This window comes from Bos indicus x Bos taurus, chromosome 3 (genome assembly GCF_003369695.1).
Source record: "Bos indicus x Bos taurus breed Angus x Brahman F1 hybrid chromosome 3, Bos_hybrid_MaternalHap_v2.0, whole genome shotgun sequence".
NCBI lineage: Eukaryota > Metazoa > Chordata > Mammalia > Artiodactyla > Bovidae > Bos > Bos indicus x Bos taurus.
This window is the reverse complement of record NC_040078.1, coordinates 30,466,446-30,482,636: the sequence shown is the minus strand read 5'-3', so window position 1 is coordinate 30,482,636 and position 16,191 is coordinate 30,466,446. Positions and strand designations below refer to the sequence as shown.

The 16,191-nt window shown below is 39.3% G+C and overlaps 1 long non-coding RNA gene across 1 annotated transcript in view; it reads left to right on the top strand.

The window, feature by feature from the left end:
- Positions 1-16,191, top strand: part of LOC113889452 — a 174,655-nt gene that overhangs the window by 147,906 nt on the left and 10,558 nt on the right. The window contains exon 5 of the long non-coding RNA XR_003510265.1: positions 9,654-9,845. This is a non-coding gene — a long non-coding RNA (uncharacterized LOC113889452). The remainder of the gene's footprint in view (positions 1-9,653; positions 9,846-16,191) is intronic.

The following is a 16,191-nucleotide window of genomic DNA, read 5'->3' as shown; positions in this document are numbered from 1 at the left end:
ATCTCTCACAGAATAGTCCAAGTGGGCACATGGGTCCTCCAAGTATGATTCCTACTTAAGTCTCCTCACCACTGTGAGTAGCAAATATGTCTCTTTATCTTTAAAATTGACCAGCCAGTTACTGCTGGAACACAGATGCATACACATATACATACCTTTCAAGGGCAAATGTTAGATCACAGAAACAACATAAAATCTAAACTAAAGCTCTTAACCTGCTTATAAAGGGAATTCATCCCACAGATATGTCTCATTAGAATGGTGTTCTGTTGTTGTTGCTGTTTTAAATAATTTCTTATGTCTTCAGAAAGTGTCAGTCACTCAGTCATGTCTAACTCTTTGCAACCCCATGGGCTGTAGCCCACCTGGCTCCTCTGTCTATGGAATTCTCCAGGCAAGAATACTGGAGTGGGTAGCCACTCCTTTCTCCAAGGGAATCTTCATGACCCAGGAATCGAACCTGGGTCTCCTGCATTGCAGGCAGATTCTTCACCATCTGAGAGGAGGCATGCAATTCCCATTTCCCCTCGTGAGGATAGAGTTTAATAATTTAAAAATTTCTTCTATCATGCCACCAAACATTTTTATTTGTTCAACAAATATTTATTGAGCTTCAACTTTAAGTCTGGAGAAGGGCATGGCAACCCACTCCAGTATTCTTGCCTGGAGAAGTCCATGGACAGAGGAATCTGGCAGGCTATAGTCCATGGGGTCACAAAGTGTCAGACAAAACTGAGCGACTAACACACACACAACTTTAAGTCAGGCATACTCATACTCAGAATAGGGTAATGAGCAAAACAAAGCTCCCTGCCCTCATGAAGCTTACGTTCTAGTAAAGGAAACAATTTCAGTATCCATGGTAAAGAGCCTATTGTTAATGTCTATAATACTGAAGATTTAATATACTCTGGATTTAATTCAGAATTATCTGCATGCACATTTTCCATGTAACCAGGAGATTTTATCTCAACTCATAGTAATTGCATGTTATTAAATATCCATTTAGTAAGGAAATGTTCAAACATACCCAGTCTGAAGGGCCAACTCATTGGAAAAGACCCTGACGCTGGGAAAGATTGAAGGCAGGAGGAGAAGGGGACAACAGAGGATGAGATGGTTAGATGGCATCATTGACTCAATGGACATGAGTTTGAGCAAACTCCAGGAGATGGTGAAGGACAGGGAAGCCTGGCATGCTGCAGTCAGTGGGGTTGCAAAGAGTCGGGCACGACTGAGTGACAGAACACCACCACCACCCAGTCTATGACCAGTTAACTCAATAGAGAGAGAATATTAATGCCATCAAGGTCATTATATTTGGGCTTATTTTATGTGCAAATTAGTTAATACCCTTCAGCCTCATAGCCACAGACTACTTTGCTAACTGGTCTTTCTGCAGAGGCCTGCAGTTGGCAAGAGCAATGAAGGAATGATAGATTAGGTGTCCATTAGCACCTCTGGGAAAACAGTTTAGCATTCGCTTCCTGATGATAGTGTTCCAAGAGGCATGGCAGGACAATAGTGTCATTGTGATAAATATGGCCCAGGGCAGTCTTCACACTGAAAATTCTCCAGGTTCCCTTCAGCCCCCACCAGCCAGGCGAATCACGAGAGAATTCTTTTCCTTGGATGAGATTCTTGGGATGGAATTTGCAGTCCTTTCATTTCTGTGTTGCTTCTGTGGTATTGTCTTGTCTTCAAGAGAGTTTCTGAATTAAACTGCTGATGCAAATAATTTAAGAATGACAAATGAGTTGTTCTGAGAATTTAAGCTGATGCCTTCTGGTATGTTTGAAGGGCCTGGCTGCTAAGGTTCCATGTATGTGAAGTATTAGGAATGAGTTCATTAGAAAAAGAGAGAGCCCATTAAAAGGAGAGAGGTAGGGTTGGGAAAGAAGAGTGATTCTGGGCACAGACCAGATTCATATTTGAACCCTAGGGAAAGGGAACTAAAATCAAGGGCATGCAAAACCCAAGAGTCCATTCCATAAAATCTCTATGAGCCTTTCCAGATCAGCTGTGTCACTGTGTGAAAGAAACTGAGGGTGAAGAGTGATTTTGCCAGTTGGAATTTCTGTTGTAAGAGTCTGTAATGGCCAGTATCAAGCCCCCACCTCCGAAAACAAAAGTAGAGGCAGCACCATCCTCAATGAGCACTGGCAACGTAGCACAGACACCAGTGGTTTCAGGTGCTTTGGGGCCTGTCATCAGTGTGTGTGTACAGGTTGCCTTTAGAATGGCAGGAGATTATGCCGAAGTGAATCAGAGAATCAGGAGAGTACATGCAGGGGTGGCTAAGTGCAGTAGTCAAGACTGGTTCCAAAAAAAAAAAAAAAAAAAGACTGGTTCCACAGATTTCTCACTGCCAGAGAAGTGAGCTGTGACATGGAAAGGGGGAAGGCTAAAATGAACCCTGCAATACTGGGCTGGAATTGGAATTATTGATAAGAGCACATTGTTTTATAAGTGTGTGAGAGAGAGAGAGAACAAGCGAGCCTGAGCCTGTACTCTGAGAGAACCTACAAGTTATGACACAGCAGTATGAAATAGTACACTTAGAACATTAATTTTTCTAAATACTTTTCTCCACTACAGAAACCAGGATTTCTTAGGTAAGTGGCTTACTTCAGGGCCCGGGCTAGGAAAATATAAGAAAAACCTGAAATATATTGTGTCATAAAGTCAGGAAGCTTAAAGAATTTTGGAGACATGTCAAAAGGACAGTTGGAAAGGACTGCTGCTGTTGCTGCTGCTAAGTCGCTTCAGTCGTGTCCGACTCTGTGTGACCCCAGAGACGGCAGCCCACGAGGCTCCCCCATCCCTGGGATTCTCCAGGCAAGAACACTGGAGCGGGTTGCCATTTCCTTCTCCAATGCATGAAAGTGAAAAGTGAAAGTGAAGCCGCTCAGTCGTGCCCGACTCTTAGCGACCCCATGGACTGCAGCCTACCAGGCTCCTCTGCCCATGGGGTTTTCCAGACTAGAGTACTGGACCACCACTATGCAAATCAGGGACAATTTTAGCATCATAATAGTGTCAATAACAGATACCCACTGAATAAAATAAGAATTTATGCATCATAATGGTATAAATAAATTGGCAAACAAATCATAGAGAAGAGAACATTTTTCCTTGTGGTAGAATGCCAACTAAAAAATACAGTGGGAATGATAGAATTATAAAAATCCCCATTTGGCAATCACTATAGTAACACTGACTCTGGCAAGAGTCATCAATGGATACTAAAACTAGTGGGTAAAGTTTGTTGAGAAACAAAAAGTTTATGTAGTCTCAAAGTATCTCCCTATGAAATAATTAACTTTAAAGGAAAAATAGTAATTTTAAAATAGAGACACCTGGCAGGCTCTACCTTAACAAATCATTTAAAAAGAACAATTCAACTCCTAATATTACATACTCAGATCACATCACTTCTGTGTTATTCCTGCTTAGAATGCGTAACCTGAAGCTAATCATGAGGAAACATCCAACAACCCAAGTTGAGGAACTCTCTACAAAATAACTGACTTGTAACTCTTCAAATATTTCAAGGTCACGAAAGAAAGAATGTGGAAAATTTCTTCCGGATTAAAGGAGACTAAAGATACTTGACAACATAATGCAATGTATGATTTGTATTTTTCTTTTACTCTAATGGACATTATTGGAACAATTGAGCAAAATTTGAATGAATTTATAGATTAGATAATATTATTAAATCAGTATTGACTTCTTAATTTCCATAATTGCACTGTGGTTATGAAAGATATTGTCCTTGTTTTTAGGAAATATACACTGAAGTACTTAGGGGAAAATGGTATCATGTCTATATCTTACTCACAACAGAAAAAAAAAGTCAGAAAAAGTGATAAATAAGTAAATACATACACATGTACAGAGGGAGAGTGTGCAAGCCCACAGTAGGTATTTTTTTAATTAATTATTGATTTATCTTTGGTTGTTGGGTCTTGTTTGCTGCATGTGGGCTTTCTCAGTTGCAGCGCGTGGGCTTCTCATTGCAGTGGTTTCTCTCGTTGCAGAGCACAGCTCTAGAGCTTTCAGCCTTCAGGAATTGCAGCACACAGGCTCAGTAGTTGTGGCGCATGGTCTTAGGTGCTCTGAGGCATGTGGGATCTTCCTTGGCCAGGGGTCGAACCCGTGTCCCCTGCATTGGAAGTGCGGGGTCTTCACCACTGGACCACCAGGGAAGTCCCCACACAAGGTGTTGACCTAGGTTACTAAGAGAAAGAGTTGACATTAACAAACAATGTACATAAGACCACGGTCAGAAATTCTGAAACCATGCCCTAAAGCCCTTTCATGGGGTACCCAGTGCCAATTTATGTAGTAAAATAAGAGAGAGCCCACAAGGCAGAGGTTTGAATATCAATGAGTCATTCTTTATGTTTGAGACACCTTTATAACACTCTTCTAACAGAAAATCAGTTTGATTCATCTCAACTTCTATTCACAAAATCCTCTACCGAAAATTGTTTCTTTAACTTTCATTATGTTCACGTTGAGTCACTGGAATCACAAACTCCACACAGCTCTCCTGCTTGAACAATAGAATAATTTTTTTTTTTTGGCTACGCTGTGCAGCACGCAAGATCTTAGATGCTCGACCAGGGATCAAGCTAGTGCCCCTATAGTGAAAATGTGGGGTCTTAATCACCGGACCACCAGGAAAGTCTCAGAATAATTTGTTTCCCCATGCATAGATTTAATACAGATGAATTAAAAACATTTATGTAATATAGGGATAAAATATTTTGGACCCAAAACCTGATTAAAAACCAGCCCAGATCACAGATTACAAAATACCGCCATCCCCTCTTATTATTTGTTTGCTCGCTTTGCTCTATTATTCCTATATCACTTGTGGACAGGAAGCAGCCATATTGAAATACAAATTTGACTTGTTTCTTTAAAAAAAGAAAAACAAATAGATGGTTTATTCTAAGAACATACAGGAACTTATATTCTAAACGTCCATAAATACATTTTCTAGGGACTCTTATCATCTTAGAACGCTACTACAGCTTCTCTTTAATCTTTTTAAACATCCTGTTACATAAATTGTGACTGTATCTATAGCAGGAAGAATAATAAGATAATAATTGGTCAGACATCAAAAGCACTTGGGTGGGTCTTATAGGGACATTTAGTCTTCTCTCCCATCAACACCATGTTCTTAAAATTTTTCCCAACTACATTAATCTATTTTTTGTTTGTTTCTTCTTTTTCCTTTCCCCTAAGTAATTACTATGAATTTTTGCCAGATCAGAAATTTTTTCCAGGAAGAGACTCCAAGTATTAAGAAAGCAGACAAACAGTACCTGAAGATAAGATATAAACTCCTTCCAGGCTCGCCTTTGATTTCTTTCTCCATATTGAGTGGAATTAATTGGTGGAGTTGCACGTCCTCAGTTTTCTATGACAGAGAGGTACTATCTGATCTATGCTAAGAATTTCCTATTAACTTTCATGGGATATATTTGGAACTGTTCTTACCACCTAGTATTAAACAGTAAGAACCACACAAATTGTCATATGTAGGCTGTGAATCATATATATATACATCCAGCAAGTATTTCTTGGTCATAAAGTGTTAGGAAGAGTTTTAGAAGCCATTTAGCTTGACCTCTCTTTCATCACTTTTCTGACAAATGGTCGCCAGCTAAGACTATTGTTGTAACAAGGAGTTCCCTATGGTGTGGGGCAGCCCATTCCGTTGCTGGACAGCTCTCGTTGTAACCCTTGCCTCTTGCTGTGATTATTTGCAGCCTCATAGAATATGTCTACCCCTCTTCTGTAAAACAGCCCTTTAAACATTTGGTGACTGCTAATTCATCCTAAGCTATCACCAGCTATTGATTATTATGTCCTTCAATTTGATTATTTTTCAGATCACATTGATAAATGCATAAATATCCAAAAATTAACAATAGTTAACTCCAGAAGGCAACTCATGGTTATGTTTTCATGTTTGCTTATGTGTAAATTCTAATTTTCACAATAAATATTTATTCTAATAACAATGACAACATTAATTATTTTTATTGAGTTTCACCTAGACACCAGGTCCTGGCATGTGTATATTATTATCCTCAGTAATCCTGAGAGATAGAAGCTATAATTATCCTCATTGTACAGATGAAGAAACTAGGGCATAGAGGAATTAAGTAATTTGCCCAAGGTCACATAGCTAAGTAAGTGGCTGAAAAGAAACTGGAAGCTACGCTTGCCTGATTCTTAACCAATTGTCGTATAACAAGAAAATACATTTCTCTTTGCGGGGGAGGGGGATATTTGTTTTATTTTTAGTATTTTATACAGAAACATATACAATATGTTAGATTTGATCTGAACAACATAAAGTACACTGCGATTATTATGTCTTTTGATTTGGACACAATGTAATCTGTTAATGTCCCTATGACTGCATTTGATTTTTCACCTGTGATGTGAGATTATTGGCTCATATAGAGCTTTCCAAAAAATCATTTGGTTCTTAATTTTTTTTTCTCCCTTGACTTCCTTTTGCACATCCTCTGTCACCCCATCAATTCCTACCCCACAAATAACCATTTTATCAATCTAATTGTTAACAATTTTCTATATTCTCATATGATTAAGTGTCAGTCAGTCAGTCAGTTCAGTTGCTCAGTCGTGTCCGACTCTGTGCGACCCCATAGACAGCAGCCCACCAGGCTTCCCGTCCCTGGGATTCTCCAGGCAAGAACACTGGAGTGGGTTGCCATTTCCTTCTCCAATGCCTGAAAGTGAAAAGTGAAAGTGAAGTTACTCAGTCTTATCTGACTCTTAGCGACCCCATGGACTGCAGCCTACCAGGCTCCTCCATCCATGGGATTTTCCAGGCAAGAGTACTGGAGTGGGGTGCCATTGCCTTCTCCGTGATTAAGTGTAGACAAATACAAATGTACACATATTCAATATAGGGTTTTTTTGTCATTTAAAAAAAGTGATTTCTTTTTTCTTTTTATTTTTTATTTAAAACAGTTTCTCATCTAAAATCCCTCTAAATCAATTGTCAGAGTACAAATGTATTCCTTTTAATGGATGCTTCTCTCTGTCTTTTTTAAGTACACAAAACTTTTATTTTATGTTCATTTTTTGGTTGAAACAAATGGCATGTGAGATCTTAGTTCCCCAACCAGGATTCAAACGCATGCATGCCCCCTGCTCTGGAAGTGTGGAGTCTTAGCCACTGAACCACCAGGGAAGTCCTTTAATGGGTATTTCAAAATGTGGATATACTGCAAGTACCACAACATTGCTAATCAGCTATACACCAATACAAAATAAAAAGTTTAAAGTTTGAAAAACAAATGTGGATATAGTAAAAAAAAAATTTGCAACCTTTCCCCTATTGATGGCATACATAGTATTTTTTTTAAGATTTTTTTTTTTTTTTGATGTGGGCCATTTTCAAAGTCTTTATTGAATTTGTTACAAAATTGCTTCTGTTTTATGTTTTGATTTTCTGGCCGAGAGGCATGTGGGATCTCAGCTCCCCTACCGGAAATCGAACCTGCGCTCCCTGCATTGTAAGACAAAGTCTTAACCACTGGACAACCAGAGAAGTCCCCATATAATGTGTGTGTGTGTTGCCTGTTGAAACAGTGTGCCAAAGTATCCTTGTACATCTATATAGAACTTCGTTGTCTTTATTTCAGTAGTTTTATTGAGGGAATTCCCCAGTGGTCCAGTGGTTAGCGCTTGTGCTTCCACTGCATGGGGCGTAGGTTTGATCCCTGATGGGGGAACTAAGATCCCACAAGCCATCCCCAGAACTGAGATTGCTGAGTCACATTTTTGAAATAATAGCTGTTGCAGCTATTGCTTGCCAAAAAGGCTATAATAACAGCTACATGAAAATACTCTTCACTCCACATCCCTGCAGCGGTATTGCAGTCTATTCAGCAACCATTCTAAGAAAACCTCTGTGAAACAAGAAATCAAAGGAAACTACTTAAACATAATAAAGATTATTTACTGCAAATTAATACCAATTATAATTCTAACTGGCAAAATATTAAAATTCTCTCATTCAAAATTAGGAACTGCACATTGAGCTTTTAATAGAAAAGATTTCCCACGTCTCTTTTATGCTTCAATTTAAAATTGATGTATATTACACATATAAAATGAACAAATCATAAGTACACAGATCAGTGAGTTATTGCAAAATAAACACATCCATATAACCGTTGCCCAGGTCAAGAAATAGACACTAGCAGCACCTCAAAATCCTTCTTCATCTCCCCCCATCATTGCTCCCTTCCTCCTTCCTCAAGAGAACCAGTCCTGACTTTTAGCACCATAGAATAGTTTCCCTTGGTTTTGAAATATACAGAAATAGAATAATGCAATGCATATTCTTCTTTATGTCTCTGGTTTATTTCCCTCAATATCATCTTTGTAAAGTTTTTCATATTGCAGATAGCAGCAGTTCACTCATTTTCATTGCTGTGCAGTAATTCATTGTATGAGTAAGATATACACTTATTCGTTCTACTTTTGATGGACTTTCAGCTGCTTTTGAACCTGAATCCTGTCATCCAGTGTGTCAGCCACCAATATTCCCAGCTTTTTTTTTTTTTTTTTTCCTCTAAAAGCAAGGCTTTATAGGGCCCTTCCAAAACAGTGGGAGGGAGAACAAATCACAGGTTTGCTTGGTTGCTGGCTTCCCTAAAGGGGAGGGAGCGAGCCTGTTCCTTATATGTGGTGAGGGTAGGGGTGTGTCTGGGGGGCTGGAAAGGTAGCTTGAAAATGTTAGTTGCTCAGTCATGTCTGGCTCTTTGCAACCCCATGAACTGTAGCCTGGAGGGGTTGGCTTAGGTGATTTCAGAACTCTCGGCTTTGTGTCATCAGAAATTCGGATGATTTCATCATCTGTGTCTACAGAAATCATTGACTTTTAACCGTTTGACAAGACCAGACATATTTGTGTCAGCCAGCTAGAGATCTCCCTTCAGGTTAACTTTGATATACTAATAAGTATTATTTGGGTAAAAATGTTTGACTAGCTATAACTATAGCTAGCTATCTATAGTATCATTGAACATACATTTCTACACCTTATCTGAGTCAAATTAACAAATATTTCTTGAAGGTCTACTGTATTCCAGGTACTGATTGGGATTGAGGATTGAATAAAACAGATCAGATCCACAGCCTTGCTGAATTTATGTTTTAGTTGATGAGACAGATATAAACAAGCAATCTAGATAATTTTACTTAAGTGCATGAGAAAGTGAAACAGGGCCACCAGTTAGGAAGTAACAAGGATGGTGACAGGCAGCATTAGAAGGAGGTAACTCAGGCAAGTGTGACATTTCAGGCAAGAGGAATAGCTAACACAAAAGCCCTGAGGAGGGGATAAGCTTCAACAAACAGGAAGGTTAAATAACTTAAATGGAAAGTAGCCTCTAAAAATTGTATTAAAAAGTTTAAAGAAAAGAAGGTGGCTAGTATATCTGAAACACATTTTCAATAGAAGCAAGTGGAAGAGAGGTAGGCAGGAACCAAACTGTTTAGGTTCTTGGTGTCTTTGTGTTCTAAATGCAGTGGTGAGATGGGTAAGGAGATGCAAACCCAGATCACTCTTTTTTTTTTTTTTCCAGATCACTCTTCAAGGAAGGACTTGATGTCAAGACATGAAGAGTATGGTCTGAAAACAGTCTTAAGCTGACAGCTTTTCCATGATCTGCTTCTGTTGCAGAGCCTCACTGGTTGAGAACCTTCCCTTCGTGGGAAGCCAGGTGGTGCACTGGTAAACAATCCGACTGCCAATGCAGGAGATGCAAGAGACACAGGTTCGATCCCTGAATCGGGAAGATCCCCTGTTCTTGCCTGGAGAATCCCATGGACAGGAGCCTGGTGGGCTACAGTCCATGGGGTCAAAAAGAGTTGGACACAACCAAGTGGCTAACCTTTTCAGTTTTTTGGTTGTTGGATAACTGGTTTGTCCCAAGCATATTGATCAGTTGACTCACTGAAAACAAATTTAGTGTGTCTTTGGATTTCTTTAATTTACCTGCCCAGTAATCACGTCAAAAAAGGAAACAGCATTAGTTAGTGTCTGTGTGATACAGCCCCTAGGTTCCTGGAGAGGCTCGCTCTTGCACTCTGCCTTCTGTCTACTGCCTTCTGACCTATGGCCACCTCAGTTTGTTCTCTGTTCCTCTGCATGCCAGGTTTATTGCTGCCTCATGCCTTTTCACTTGTGGTTTTCAGATTGTCTCTGTAGCAATACTTCTTACCTAAATTCTATTCATCTGTGGGGCTCAGATTACATGTGGCTGGCTCACAGAGAATTTCTGTAGCACTGCCCTCTTCTGCAATGAGGCTAGTTCCTCTAATCATGTTCTCACACGAATGCCTGTGTTTTCTTTCATAGCACTTATCACAAGTTGTAATTATGCTGTAATTGTTGTTATTGTTTGTTTTCTTCCCTGGAGTTCCACAAGAAGCAGAAAGGTGCTGTTTTGTTTTCTGCTTCATTTTGCTAGTGCCTTGGAGAGTGACTGGGATCAAGTGGGTAGACAATAAATGTTTATTGAATAAACAACTTGTCCATAGTGGATCCAAGTTGGCACTTAAGGCCAATTCCTTTAAATGCTCATTAAACATTTTGTAATAATCTACCCCAAATCTTCCAGGAGTCATTGAAGATTTGAAGATCATAGTTTTTAAGGTCTCATATTTTCCCATGTGAAAAACTTTGCAGGGTAAAATTTATTAATTATATAGATTTAATTTAAAAGTAGTACCAAATGTTTAGAATGAAACAGGCAAACAAACCAACCTGCTTTATGCCCTAGTCTTACTCTCTAAATAGGCAACTATTTTAAACTAAGCAGGTCTGGTCAATCCTTTATTATTTTTTTTAATTTATTTTTATTTGGAGGATAATTGCTTTCCAATGTGTTAGTTTCTGCTGTATACCAGTGTGAATCAGCTGTAAGTATACATATATCCCCTCTCTCTTGAGCCTCCTTCCTACTCCAACCACTGCCCCCCACCTCTTTAGGTCGTCACAGAGAACCAGGCTGAGCTCTCTGTTATACAGCACCTTCCCACTAGCTTTGTATTTTACACATGGTAGTGTATATATGTCCATGGGGTCGAGAAGAGTCAGGCACGACTAAGCGACTTCCCTTTCACTTTTCACTTTCATGCATTGGAGAAGGAAATGGCAACCCACTCCAGTGTTCTTGCCTGGAGAATCCCAGGGACGGGGGAGCCTGGTGGGCTTCCATCTATGGGGTCACACAGAGTCGGACACAACTGAAGTGACTTAGCAGCAGCAGCAGCAGCAGTGTATATATGTCAGTGCCACTCTTTCAGTTCACCCCACCCTCTCCTTCCCCCGCTGGGTTCACAAGTTCATTCTCTATGTCTGCATCTCTATTCTTGCCTTGAAATAGATTCATCAGTACCATTTTTCTAGATTCTGTATATATGTGTTAATATACAATATTTGTTTTTCTCTTTCTGATTTACTTCACTCTGTATGACAGACTTTAGGTTCATTCCACTCATTACAACTGACTCAAATTCGTTCCTTTTTGTGGCTGAGCAATATTCCATTGTATATATGTACAACAATTTCTTTATCTATTCATCTGTCAATGGACATCTAGATTGTATCCTCTGTCTTTAAAAGAAGCCCTTTGTCACTCTTGAAAATCAGTCCTTTACCCTCTGATACTTTTTCCATTGTCAATTTTTATAATATTTCTATTTGCGGTTTTTACAATATTAGCTATTTCTTTCACTACCTCTTGGTATCAGTATTAGAAATTTTAGTTTGTTCAACATGGCAAAATATCTCAAATAAGCTCCCCATGGTGGTATTTCAAGTTTCTTGCCTATGTTTGTCCTTCCTCTTCCAGCGTGAAAATTATTATTTTTTTAATTGAGTTATAACTCACAATCCAATCCACCTTTTGAAAAACATACCTTTTTTGATGAAGAGGGAGGAAAGAAAAGCAGACCTTATGTGGCTTACCAGCAGACATATGATTGCTTTCTAGCAGTGGTCTCTTGCCTGGGAGATGACCTGAGTTCCAAAGTCAAGGTAAGGAGGGAAGACAATAGTCACACTGACAGGGGGAGGAAGGAGAGTGCATGCATAGATTGTCTAGTCAGAAAGAAGGAGTGACTTCCTTTCAACAATTCCTCTCATAACAAGTTTGTCATTCCTTATTTCACAGCAAATGGTCTTCGGTCAAATATCATAGGCAGAACTAGATACAAATTATTTTGTATATAGTTTGGAGTTACTGCTACATAGGTCCTTTGTTTCCTATGTTGGTTGTGCTGGGTCTTTGTTGTGCACAGGATTAGTTGCCCTGTAGCATGTGGGGTCTTACTTCCCCGATCAGGGATGGAACCCGTCTCACTTGCATTGGAAGGTGGCGTCTTAACCACTGGATTATCAGAGGAGTACCCTCAGGTCCTTTGTAAGAACCTCTTGTACTCTAGACATTGTTAGATCCTTTGTAGTATCGTGTAAACATTAAAATATCACAGGCCAGGGAATTCCCTGGCAGTCCAATGGGTAGGACTCTGTGCTTCCACTGCAGGGAACACAAGTTCTATCCCTGGTCAGGGAACTAAGATCCTGAAAGCTACCAGGTCATAAATAAATAAATAAAATATCATATTCTAAATCAAATATGAAATTTTGCTATACAATTTTGACAAAATTTTGGGTAATTTTTGTTTTGAAATTATTTAAACTACTATGAAAGCGAAAGTGGAGAGTGAAAAAGTTGGCTTAAAACTCAACATTCAGAAAACTAAGATCATGGCATCTGGTCCCATCACTTCATGGCAAATAGATGGGGAAACAGTGACAGACTTTATTTTGGGGGGCTCCAAAATCACTGCAGATGGTGACTGCAGCCATGAAATTAAAAGACGCTTGCTCCGTGGAAAGAAAGTTATGACCAACCTAGACAGCGTATTAAAAAGCAGAGACATTACTTTGCCAACAAAGGTCCGTCTAGTCAAGGCCATGGTTTTTCCAGTGGTCATGTATGGATGTGAGAGTTGGACCGTAAAGAAAACTGAGTGCCAAAGAGTTGATGCTTTTGATCTGTGGTGTTGGAGAAGACTTTTAAGAGTCCCTTGGACTGCAAGGAGATCCAACCAATCCATCCTAAAGGAAATCAGTCCTGAATATTCATTGGAATGACTGATGTTGAAGCCAAACCCCAATACTTTGGCTACCTGATGTGAAAAACCAACTCATTTGAAAAGACCCTGATGCTGGGAAAGATTGAAGGCGGGAGGAGAAGGGGACGACAGAGGATGAGATGGTTGGATAACATCACCAACTCAACGGACATGAGTTTGAGTAAACTCCAAGAGTTAGTGATGGACAGGGAGGCCTGGTATGATGTTGTCCATGGGGTCGCAAAGAGTTGGACACGACTGAGCGACTGAACTGAACTGAAACTATTAGAAGTAGTAATGTTTAATTTATGTTTGCTTATCGTTCCTCAGAGATTATGCAATCTTATGAATTTATGTAGAATGAAATAAAATCTAGCCTTCACACGCCTTTCAAACATAATGCATTTATTTTGATTAATTTTATAATTGATAAACTTCACATGATACATGTGTGGACATTTGTTTTATTCATTTCAAAAAATTGTGCAGAGATATACCTTTGTTTTAAATGTTAGTATTTTAAATACATTTAAATACACTATAAATACATTTAAAAATGCATTACATAAATTCACAGAAACCCAATTAACCCAGAAAAGTACAAATAAAAAAGTAAAATCCTTTTTCCTAGCTGGTGTTCCCATTTTCTAGAGTCTAGAAGCCACCACTGTTGATAGGGCCTTGTGTGTGCTTCCAGAAATTTTGCATGCATATCCCAGCATGACAATGAAAAAAATTAGTAGTCGATTTAAGAAATAAATAGAAAACTTTGTTCAGGCCAACCTGCAAATTATTACCCAGGAGATAAAGGAAATGGAAACCTGCTCCAACATTTTTGCCTGGAGAATCCCTTGGACAGAGAAGCCTGACGGACTACAGTCCACAGGGTGGCAAAGCGTCAGACATGACTGAAACAACTTAGCATACATGCAGCATTCTGAGAGCTCTGAGGACTATTCTGCATCTTGAAGGTCAAAGCATATATAAATATATAAGTTTTTTGAGACAAAGGGTTATACATCAAAATAATATATTGACAGTTTACATAGTCCAACAAGGTGAGTAGTGGCTTATTGTGACCCCTTACAGGATTGAGAAAGGAATGTTATCTCCTAAGGTGTTACCTGTTGGTACCAGGAGGAAATAGCTCTTTTTTTGGTGAATGAGCATTCCTGTGTCTTCTAAGGGGATCTAGTTAATGTATAACGCAGGTGCACAAGGCATGCTAAAGGGGAAGGGGTGGTGGCTCAAACAGGCAGGGAGAGAATTTTATGTTTAACATTTTTCTTGTCCTGTCTTAAAAATAACTTTATTTCATCAATTCTCTCTTTTGATAATTAATCAAAAGGTGATCAAATATTTGGTCCCTTGATGCTAGGATGGTTGGTTACCTCCTGTGGTATACCATGTCCCTCGATGCCGGTTCCTAATAGCCCAGTTCTTTCTTTTCTCTTAGGGGAGTTGTACTGGTAGGATGTCTGGCAAGGACTGACAGTTAATTTCAAGTGGTCCAATAGGACTTATGCCAATTTTCCCTTGCATGTATACTGTGCATGTCCATTATTTTATAGAGAACGATGGATGTGATTAATAGTTTCAAATGGTTTGGATATTTTCTAAATGGGAGTAGGTGATACACAACATAAAGGCAAGAAACTACTATTAATATTTTTTAAGTTACACAAACTGTTATTAAAATGTAGGAGTAACTATCATTAGCAAAGATTTAAGCCAACATCCGCCTGAATCAAACCGTCTTCCTAACATTTCACTTAAACTGGAAAGAGGATCATTCAGAGTGGAAATTTGATTTTTCTTATGTGTCATAAGGCAGGTTACATTAGAAGACTCATCAGGTATAAAAACACAAATCTTGAAGGTCAAAGCATATATAAATATATGTGAATATATTCACTGTGTGTGATAGTGCAAGTTGCCCCTGTAGGACTGCTTTCCTCATCATGGAAACTTCTTAACTGAACAAACTAATGACTTGGTTTCATGCGTGCATGCTCAGTTGCTAAGTTGTGTCTTTGTGACCCCATGAACTGTAGCCTACAGGCTCCTCTGTCCATAGAATTCCCAAGCAAGAATACTGGAGTGGGTTGTCATTTCCTTCTCCAGGGGATCTTCCCAACCCAGGGATCGAATCCATGTCACCTGCTTGGCAGGCCGGAAGCCATCTGACAAGCCCAGTGATGGTTACTACCATTTAAAGCTTACTGGCTGAATTTTGTTGATGCCTCTTTATAAATAATGACATATTCTATTCCAAGTGAAGGAACAAATATCATGACCAAATAATCATACCACTGAAACACTAATTGAACAGGTGTGTATATTAAGTCGCTTCAGTTATGTTCGACTCTTTGCAATCCTATGGACCGTAGCCCACCAGGCTCCTCTGTCCATGGAATTCTCTAGGCAAGAATTCTGGGGTGGATTGCCATCCCTTCCCAACCCAGGGATCGAACCCATCTTTCACGTCTCCTGTATTGGTAGGCAGGTTCTCTACCACTAGCGCCACCTGGGTAGCCCAATTGAACCTAGCAGGCCAAATTAAAGACAGGTTGGCAGGGACTATTTTCAAGGCTACCCATAGGTGACCTTGAGCCTAAGGAAAACCAATTGTTCACCTTCCTAACCAACCTGGGAATAGCTAAGGCCATAAATTTGTTCCATAAATCTATTGGGTCCTGTTAGGAGCTACTCAATATATTTAATATCTAGTGAAAAGGAATATTTATAGATAGATTAAACATAAGAGTTTAATGTAAGAGTGTCCCATTTCATAAGAGTGATTATCATCAGTACTTGCATGGTACCAGAATTCCTTTCTTCTAAGCTAAAATCGATAAGGGCCTTCCAATTAGAACCTTGGAGAGGAGAGATCCACTGAGGCAACCCAGAAATACTGGACATAGGTAATCAACCATAAATCTAGCAACTGGGTTGATTTTTGACATTTGCATAAGC